We start from the raw sequence: 10201 nt of genomic DNA on the forward strand, positions 1-10201 counted from the left end.
GAGGGCATCCTGGTAGAAGGGATGGAGGTGTATTTCCCCTTGGCCTCCTGTGTTCTCTGGGCCTGGAGGCTACCCCATGCAGCCTGCATCACCTGGGCTCCTCACCTCTTGTTTCTAGTTGGTTTGGCCAGTAGGGGTCCTAGCAGAGAAGGGAGAGAGGAGCCAGGATATTTGTTGCTCACCCCGTCTTTGCCTGCCTGAAGTCCTGGCAGGAGTCATGGTTCCCCAATGGCCACAGCTTTGCTGGATGGCCCCTCTCCTCTGACCCCAGCTGACATCAGGCTTTGCTGGCACCATTTCATTTCTTGCCCCTTTGGAGCTTCCTGGTGCCTCATCAGCCCTTATTTCCGTCCATGTTCCCTTAATTTTGTCCATGCCATGAAAATTGTCATGTTATTGAACTCTCTGTAGTGCAGTCCTTTTGAATGAGGCACTTGCATCTTGTTGGAACCCTGACTGGCTCACCTAGTTGCAGAAGGAGTGGGGGATGGGGCAGTATGGGGTTCCAGGTTAGCTTTATTATCCTTCTTCTCCAAGGGCTCCCAGAGGAAGAGAGAGAGAGTTTGGACCGGTGAATAGGTGACAACTCTTTACTCAGGGTTTTCATTTGATGGATGAGGAATCTCTGCCGCCAGCCCCCCAGAAAAGAGAATCAAGAGGTAGTGCAGGCGGGTGCTGCAGGAAGACGTGGTTAGGCCAAAGGGAAAGAAGCTAACTATTCCTGAGGGCCTACCATTTGCTGGCTACTCTGACATCTGTCTCCTTAAGCCTTCCTAGTCCCTTAACCCCTCTAGATACCTTATCTTCAATTTACAGGTGAGAAGATTGTGGCTCAGAGAGAAAAAGAGGGAGCAGGACAGAAGTTTCATCTGCCTCCGTCACTCAGACAATCTAAGAGATGCCTCATCTTGTAATCAAAGGATGGTGACAGATAGATCTGGGCTTAAGTAGAAGCATTGCCCTGGGAATTTGGAGCCGGATTGCATAGATGTGAATCTTGGATCCACCTCTTTCTAGCTGTGTGATCTTGAGCATGCTACTTGACCTCTCTGTGCCACCATTTCCGCACTATAAATAAGGGGCTAATAATAATAATGACATCTACCTCATAGGGTTGTGGAGACAGTTCATTGAATAGTTAGGAAGTTCTTAGGAACAGTGCAGCAACGCCTGGAACATTGCATGTAAGTGTCAAAAAAAAAAAAAAAACTGAACCTCATGCCTCCTCATTTTCTACCCCCTGAACAACCACGGGGGAGCGCCTTGACAAGTCTGTTGATCTCCAAGACATTTCTGAGCATGACATGCCCTGTCCTGCCCCCCTGCACCACCATTTTTGAGAGAGCACAAGGACCAGAGACACCCAGATGGATCATCCGCATCAGGTCTCTATACCCAATGGGATCAGCCTCGAAGCCTGCAAAATGGCCTCTTCCCCACAGCCCCTCACCTTCCCAGTGCTACAGGGGGCCTAGGAGCTCTTGGTAACAGCACATTAAGCCCCTGTTTGTGGGAACTTTAATTTAAACACAAATTAGAGACTGCAAATGACTCTGGCAACCAGATAAGCCATCCCAGGAGAGCAGGGAATAAGCCAAGAGAATCAGCTGAGGAAAGGCCTGAATTTAAACTACTATAGATACTCAGAAGCCTGGAACAGGTAAAGGCTGGAGGTTCTCAGTGAAAGACCCCAGAGCCCCACACCCGAGCCGCCCTGCTCTGGGCTCCATGCCAGCTCCCTTCTCTGCCATTCTCCAAATTTTTTTTGCAAAATTCCAACCTGATTTCTGATTCCATTCCTCCCATCCCCACTCCACTCAATTCCTTTACTTTGTAATTGAGTAAAGGAACTCAATTCCTTTACTTTGTTTCTCAGCCTTGTCTGTTATCCACTATTCTGAGACAGTTCTACTTGTTATCTAACCTCTATCTGCTCTATTATAATTGTAGTCTAATACATCCCGCCTAGTGGTGGCTCAGGGGCTTTCTATTCAGGAGGCAGATGTGATATATGCAAATAACCTGAATGCTGAAAGACCTAGGCTTCCTTTTCTGGGTCTCAGTTTCCTCATCTGAACAACAAGTATGTAAGAAGATCTTTAAGGCTTGTGAGCTCTGACTTTTCACAGGAGAACTTGAGGACAAGGACATCTCAGGAAATCTCCACTGTTCTTTAACCCAGGAATTTTCCGCTGTTTTAGAAACATTGTTGGGTATTTGTGGTGGAGGGAGGGGGAGAGCAGTCAAGCCTGTTTGTTTCTTTGTGAGAGGGGTCCCCAGGCTTTACTTCCACCCCTTTACTCATAGCACTGACCCAGGCCCAGGCCCAGGAGAGAAGCTGACTTTTCCAACTCTGTCAAGGCCTGCTGAGCCCAGCTCTGTGGGGCGGTGGCTGTTGAGATGTTGTCACTGTCCTCTGGGGTGGGAGTGACATATGTTCCCTCTGTCATAGCACCTGTGAAGGTAGCTGAGGGATGGCAACCCCCAAGAGGGCAGAGTTCCATCTTCCCCCGCCGACCTTGAGAAATCTTCTTATCCTGTCTTTCTGGGAGGCTTAAAGTGAAGGCAGAGCCATCATAGTCCCAAAGCCTCCACCAAATGTGAAATTGCTGTCCTTCAGAGAGTATAAAAGAACACACCTTGGCTACGACAAGAAGGAAGAGGGTCAGACCGCAGGCAGAACTTCCAGGTTAGGTGCTAGAGCAGACTGTGACCCCAAGAGATTATCCAAAAGGGAAAACCCATGGTGCTAGGTCTCAGAGGTTGTCTATGAGGCATGGGGCACTGGCAGTGATGAGGATAGTGACCCCAAAGGCCCCTGCCAGCTTGTGACTCAGGAGTTCAGAAGGTCCCTGCAACTGGCTTGGAAAGATCTTGGCATTTTCTCTGGCCCTAGGCCTTTAGACAGAGGTGGGCAGCTGACACTGGGGTCTGGGGCCCAGCTGTGTCCCCACATTACCCTCCCCTCCTGTGTGTCTGGCTGGCCTTGGAGCCCCAGGCCTGCCCGCCATCTGGGCAGCTCAGAGGAGAGCCTACTGCCAAGGGAGTGCCAGCATTGATTTATAGCCCACAACCTTAGCAGGCTCGGCTGTGTGCCCGGAACCTCCTTTGCTCAGGAAAGAGGCGCACCTCTTAAAGGGGCAGTGTCAAGGGATATAGGAAAGTCTGGAATGAACACTGAGGCAATCAGGGGGCTGGTGAGGAAAAGCCCCACCCCTCAGGATTCTGGGTAACTGTCATTCTCTAGGAAGCTTCTCCACCATCCATCATACCCCTCATCATCCACTTCTCCTTTGTAGACTTAGCCCAACTGTAACAATTAGTCTCTTCTGGTAGACTGTAAACTCCATTGGGGCAGGAATCAGATCTGTTATGTTCATCACTGTATGTGCAGCACCCAGCACAGTGCCTGGCATGTAACAGAGGCTCAATAAGGACTTGACAGGCATAGGAAAAAATAAATAAATAAAGGTCCTTGTCCAGAAGGTTGGGGTAGAACCATGTGCCTTTTCAGAGCCTGCCAAGGTTTTTGAGACTCTGTAAAACCTACCTGTCCCCCTGGATCTCTCCACCAGGACCCTTCCATGTAAATTGGGACCAAAGGGGCCAATGTGTTACCCAGATCTACTTTACTCCCCAACTTTCCTTGGGTCATCTCTCTTAAGTCTCCACGCAATGTCCTTTTCATTCCATATTCCTTCCTGCAAGAAGCTTTCTCTAATTGCCTATGGTCTCAGCCCCTGAGTCAGATACTTTTTCCCCCACCACTTCTTAGCATGGAAGTGCTTCATCCATTCATTCAGCAAATTTTACTGAGTATCTGCTGTGCGCTAGGCACTGGGTGCTGAGAATTCATAAATAAATAGGACAGACATGATTCATGAGCTCAGGGACACTACATTTTAGGGGGTGGGACTAACAAAAAAATAAGTAAATACATAAATGCAAGTTGTGATACCTGCTATAAAGAGGGCTAAGGTAATCACAGACAGGATGGAATGGGGCCCATTAACTCAAGTGGTCAGAGAAATTTTCTCTGAGGAAGTGACATTTGGCCTGAGACTTGAAGAGCCAGCTGGAGCCCTGTGAAGAGTGAGGGAACGGCATTCCAGGAGTGGCTCAGTCACCTGGATGTGCATAGTAGAATCTCAGGGAGCAGAGAGAGGACTTTTCTAAACTGCCTACTCCCATCTCTTTTGCATTCTGAAAACTCCTATCCTTTTAATACAGAAGGACCATTGTTTAAAGTCCTTGGAGAAGCAGTATCAGCCTCACCTGGCAGCTGGTTAGAAAAACAATCTCAGGGTCCTCTCTAGATCTACTAAATCAGAAAGTGCATTTTATCAAGATCCCCAATCATTTGTAAGCACAGTGTTGTTTGAGAAGCAAGATCTAGATACCACCTCAAAGGTGGAACAGTGTGAGGACATTGTCAAGGAGGGTAGGGTGGGGGTGGGTGGGCAGATTGGTTGTTGAAAAGTTTGGATTCGAATCAGAGATGGGGTGTGAGAACGTGCATGCATCTGTGTATGTGCCGTGTGTGTGTGTGTGTGTGTGTGTGTGTGTGTGCGCGCGTGCATGCGTGTCCAGCCCTCATGACCATCTGAGGCTTTACATCTCCAGGCCTTTTTCCTTCCATGAGTGTGATTACCTGAGGATACATCTTTACTCCACTGTGACAACACCCCAACTTCTACCTGCAGCTGCAAGTCAAATGGAAACTGCTGGCCTCTGGGTGGTTGGGAACACCTCTGAAACAAGGCAAGGCAAGCAGATCCCTTGTTTCTGACCTCCGGCAATCCATTTATCTGACCTAAGTCTCATAAATGCATCCTGATGAGCCCAATTGCTTGCTAATGGTTATGAGCTGAGACCTGGGGATTTATAGCTGAGGCCTTGGTGGCCACAGACAGAAGCAGGGCTGTGTGCAGGAGACTAGGCTCTGCGTGACTTCAGTTCATGGACCATAACAGGGGACACCCCCTCCTCCTGCATTTGGGGCAAAAGTAATGCCCTGGGGAGGGGGTTGGGGGCTGGGGAAAGAAAGACCTCTGGCTACAGAAATCCCAGAAGAGTGAGTGTCTGGGAAACTGGCCCAGCTTGGCTATGTGTCTGTGTGTCAGGGTCGGGGGAGTGAACATTGGAGAAGCGAACATTGGAATTGGAGCCAGTCAAGCTGGGGTTCAAATCCTGGATCTATTGTTTACCAATGTGTGAATCTGGACAAATCACTACTCTTTTGGGAGCCTTGTTTCCTCATCTGCAGATGGGAATTGTGATACAATCTCATAGATTTGGGAGAATTAAATGAGATAAAGTTTACAAAAGGCACTTCAAATACTAATTGTGTGTATTTAAGTAGGTAAAGAGATTGGGATTTCAATTCCAACCCTGCCACTATTTGCTGAGACAGAGCATTGGCTCTGTCACCAATGGCCTCACATACATACCCTTTCTGGGTCTCAGCTGTCCCATATTAAGAAAGAGCTAGATCCAAAGTTCTGTTGGCCCCTTCCATCTCTGGTGTTTTGTGGCTCTAACAAGTAGTCCTTGGGTTGAAAGTGGAGAGTTGGAAGGGCACAAACCTCATCTTGGCCATACAGAGGGAATCCCTGTAACTGTGCCCCAGAGACAATGTGGGGGTGGGAACTGAATCAGAACAGCCCCTCCCTCAATGGTGCCTCTTGTAAGTACAACTCCCTGCAGGATGCTTGGCACTGTGTGGAGAAGTTTGGGGCAAGAGGGGTGATTAGGAAAGGCCCTGCAGAGGGGTAGACGTCAGCTGGGTATGGTGGAAATGCTGAACCATTCATGCATTTTTCACAAGTAGGTCTTCCCCATATGGAGAAGTGTTGCAGGGACATTGCAGGCAGAGGAGAACGCAGTGCCCAGAAGGTACCAAGCTGATCCCAGCCGGATCAGTAGGGCAAGATGTTGTGTCCACTGTACACATTGGCCCCTGGGCCATCTTTCGCAATGTTACTTGATATTCTCTATTGGTCCAGGAATCTCTCGAGGAAAGTCTTCCGCAGAGCCAACAAAGTGCAACGAGGAGGCCCCACGAAGGCTTTGGGGGCCCTGAAGCGCAGAGGACAGGCGCGCACAGGTACTGCTGGGCCCCGTGGGCGCAGTTGGGCCCTCCGCCCCGCGTCGGTGCGCCGCCTTAAATATTACCCCGGAGTTTTCAATTATCTCTTCTTAATGGATTTGCAGGGGCTCTTTCATCAAGCGCGGGGTGGCTGGGTGTGGGGGTGTGGGGAGCGCGCGGTGAGGGCTAGAGCTGGGAAAATGGCCCATATTTCAATATTAAAGCCCTTTACGATCGTCAGCAGCATGAAAGATGCTGCAAATAAAACGGAGCCACCCGCGCCAGCCTCTCCATCTCGCAAGTTTTAATTAACGCTGAGGGGGAGGCGGCTGCAGCGCGGGGCCAAGCCCGGCCAGGGCGCAGATCGCAGAGCCTGGTGGATCCCCAGGCTTGAGCATGAGCGTCGGGGATCCCGCCCGCCCCACCTGGCAGACGGGGAATGTGGAGGGCCGGGTGAGGCCGAGAAAGATGCCAGCAGAGATGGTAAAGGAGGAGAGGGGAGGAAAAGAGGTTGGCAGAGTTCTGAGAGTCTGACCAGGAAACAAACACCGTGTAACCGAAGGCACATGGCTCTTGTTATTAAAGAGGAGGGAACTTTGGGCCAAAGGACTGAGCTCTTCACACCAACCCTCCTTCAGCCTCTTCTTCAGGCCAACAGCAACCCCCAAACGCTCCCACCCTAGTCCCAGTGCACCATCGCCCCTACCCCAAAGCACACATCTTTGGTCTCTCAAACAACCTCCCTCTGCTGGCATTCATTGGCCCTTGTTTCAGCGAGGCAGAGGCAGACGTATTTTCTGAGGCTCTGGGTCCCTGCCCCGCCCCCTCACAACTTCTGTTTTGAGACGTCTGCTTTCTCCATCATTCTCTCAGCCTCCCGGGCTGGCCCCATTCTCCAGACACACGGAGGAGCCCGCACAGAAGCGCCACTGTTCTGCCTTGGCAGCGGCCTGGCCTGACAGCTTGCGCCTGAGCAACAGACCCATCCGTCAGGCGGGAAGGATGGAGCGACGTCCGGCTGCCCTCTCTGAGGACTCCCCTGGGAGCCACCTCTGGCCTTGGCCCAGACTCCTCTCTTCCCCTTTCCCCACTCCCCCAAACCAGCAACTGCCAGCTCAGTATATATGTCTGTCTCCATTCTCCCCATCTGCCTCTTGCCCCACCCCCATCCCCCTGTACACACTGCCTAGAGGCTGAGGCTCAGGTGAACCACCTCCTCTCATGGGTCACACTTAAAGGTCCTGCCACTACCTGCAGTCACATGGCAGGCATAACTCTTTGGCTTAAAAGAATCCAGGGATCTCAGTGGACCACAAGCCAAAGCTAAGTCAACCAATTGATACTCAGGGTTTAAACCAAGGACTTTGAGCAAACTCCATAGAGTGGAGGAATTAGAAAAATAATATAAATAAAAAATGTGGTCTTTATTCTTGGGTATTTAAACATACTTTATGTCCTGAAAGGTTTTGCAGAAATCAAATTCTCTTCTCATTGTGCAAAGAAGCTTACAAGCACCAACATGACATTCTACATTAAAACAAAGGAAAAAACTCCTCTGCTTTTCAGTGTACATTTTTTTCTTGTTGTCAATTTGTGATAATCATCTATCAAGCCTGCTTAAAATAGCACATACTTATGCAGTAGAGTTGGGAAGACAGAACTCTCATTTAAACAGTATAGGGAGCAAAAGGCAAGTGCTGTTGGGATATAGAGTAGTAGGAGAAGGATGTGAAAATTAAAACATGGTTAGCTTAATCAAGGAAGACCTACTGGAGGGGACTGGATTTGGAAGTAGAATATAAACTTGAAAAGAAAGTTCCAGACAGGGAAACACTGGTCCTAAAGTAGGACACATTCTGTATTTTATTTTGGGTTGAGAAGCCCATACACTTGGCTACACCATATCTTCTCTGTGAAAAGAGTAAGATGAAACAAGATTTGTGTGGTAGCGAGAAGTCAGAGTAGACTCTGGGATCTTCGATGATGCTGGAGATTAAAGTGAGTGGGAAGGGTTCCTGAAACACCCACCCCTTCTCCAAGGAGTCCTCTCATTTTTGGGATAAGCTATGGGAAAGATACCTGGACTCAGGGACTCAGCCACCGCTCTGTCGTACCATTAGAGGTTTGGATGTATGGCCATTGAAGGCAGGAAGGGTCCCACAGCTCCACTCATAAGCCCTGACACAGTTGGGGGAGGAGGGAGAGAGAAACAAAGATTCTTTCCTTCTACCCAGACTGTAGGAAGAAAAACCAAGGCCCAGCCACTCAAATTGATGAGTATTTATCAAGCACCCACTATGTGCCAAACACTATATAAGGCACTGAGGATCTAGAGAGGATCAGGGCATAGTCTTTGTGAACAAAGTGCTCACAGTCTAGTGGGGGAGATAATTCACTCATTCAAAAAAAAGTATTGAGCATTTGCTATGAGCCAGGCAGATTTACAGGAGCTAAAGACAGACTTGATCCCTGCCCTCTTGCAGAGAACTGTCTGGTGCAGAAGATAGGTATATAAGAGGCAGTTATAATTCAAGGTGATGTGCGCTATGAAGGGGAAGGGACAGCTGCCAAGAGGGGACATGCCTATGAGGGACTCCTATCCTAGCCTGTGAAAGCGGAAACAAGGACAGTGTGGAAGAGGCAATCCAAATCTACCTCAAAGAATGCAGAGAATTCAGAGGCAGAGTGGCATAGGAGGGTGTTCTGGGTCAAGGTTTGTGTGCCTGTTCAGCATCCCACCAGGAGCTGGTCCAGCCTGAGTTGCTTTCCTCTAGGCACAGGACGGCACTGGCCTATCCCAAAGCAGCTCTTTCAACAGCAGCGAGGAGAGTTGGAAGATCATCCTCATACAGCCAGACCAGCAAATGAGGTTATTAGTTTCCCTTATTCTGCTGGGAAGCTTCTGCCTCAGGGCTAGGCTATTTGGGAAGGCTGGGGGCAGGGGCTCTGTGGAGGGTCTCACTCTTTCCACCTCCCTCTCACTGATAACACTTTTGAAACAAACCAGATTTTAAATAAAAAGAAACAGGTGATCTGTCTCTCTAGCTGCAGCTGAATACAAACCAGGACAAGAAAGAATTGTTCTCTCAGAGTGTTCCTACCTCCCCCGTCCTAAGCAGCATCTCGTACCAGCCATCAGGCAGGAATTAAGTAGTAAAGCAGGAAAGGCATTCAGGAGAAGAGAATGGCCTGGGCAAAGGCCCAGAGGCAACAGCATCTATGGTATCTTTGGGGAACTGCTGCTCCCTCAATGGAGGGAGGAGGTCGGCATAAGCTCATGAAAGCCCAGCATGTCAGTGGGGGTGGGGGTGGGGGAAGAGACAGTGAGGGACCCCTGAGGGTTTTATGGTTTAAATTTTGATGAATTTTCTATAACACAGAAAATAGAATAATGTCACACTCTTGTACCCACTATTCATACTTAAAGTTTTATTAAAGTACTGTTAAAATTTTGTCAACTTTGCTCTGGAGTTTTTTTGTTTTTGTTTTTTTTTTTAAATAAACAAGTCATTACAGATAAAACTGAAGCTTCCCTTGCTCCCTTCCTAGCACCATTCTCTCCTATCCTAGAGGCACTACCATCATGGATTTGGGGTGGATCTTCCAGTCCATGTTTTTCTATTATTAATATATATATCCATGAATAATATACTATATTGCTTCAGTGCATTCTTTAAAAGCTGTCCAACTGTTACGATATAATTTACAACTTGATTTTTTCACTCTGCATTTTTAAAAAGTCTTCATTTGAGATTTTTGGCAAAGCAATGCTAAGGGTAATCTGGGTTTTTAAGATCACTGTGGCTACCAAGCTGGGGATTCCAGGTAACAGGGTAGGACCAAGGATGGCGACAGTAAGAAAGAAGGTAATAGATGTTCAGAAGATCAAATCCACACCGTAGGTTACTGATGGCAAGCTCATGGGGGCAGGGATTTGCTCTGTACATGCTATTCTTCAGCACCATGAACAGAAACTGTCTCCTGAATGATGCTCAATAAATACTTGTTGACTGAGAGAGATTGGTAGGGGCAGAAGACTCCAGAATGACTCCCAGATTCCTAGCCCAATGTGACAGTCTCCAAGATGAGGGTCTCAGGAGGAAAAGCTAGATT

This window comes from Rousettus aegyptiacus, unplaced genomic scaffold (assembly GCF_014176215.1).
Source record: "Rousettus aegyptiacus isolate mRouAeg1 unplaced genomic scaffold, mRouAeg1.p scaffold_m13_p_2, whole genome shotgun sequence".
NCBI classification, from domain to species: Eukaryota; Metazoa; Chordata; class Mammalia; order Chiroptera; family Pteropodidae; genus Rousettus; species Rousettus aegyptiacus.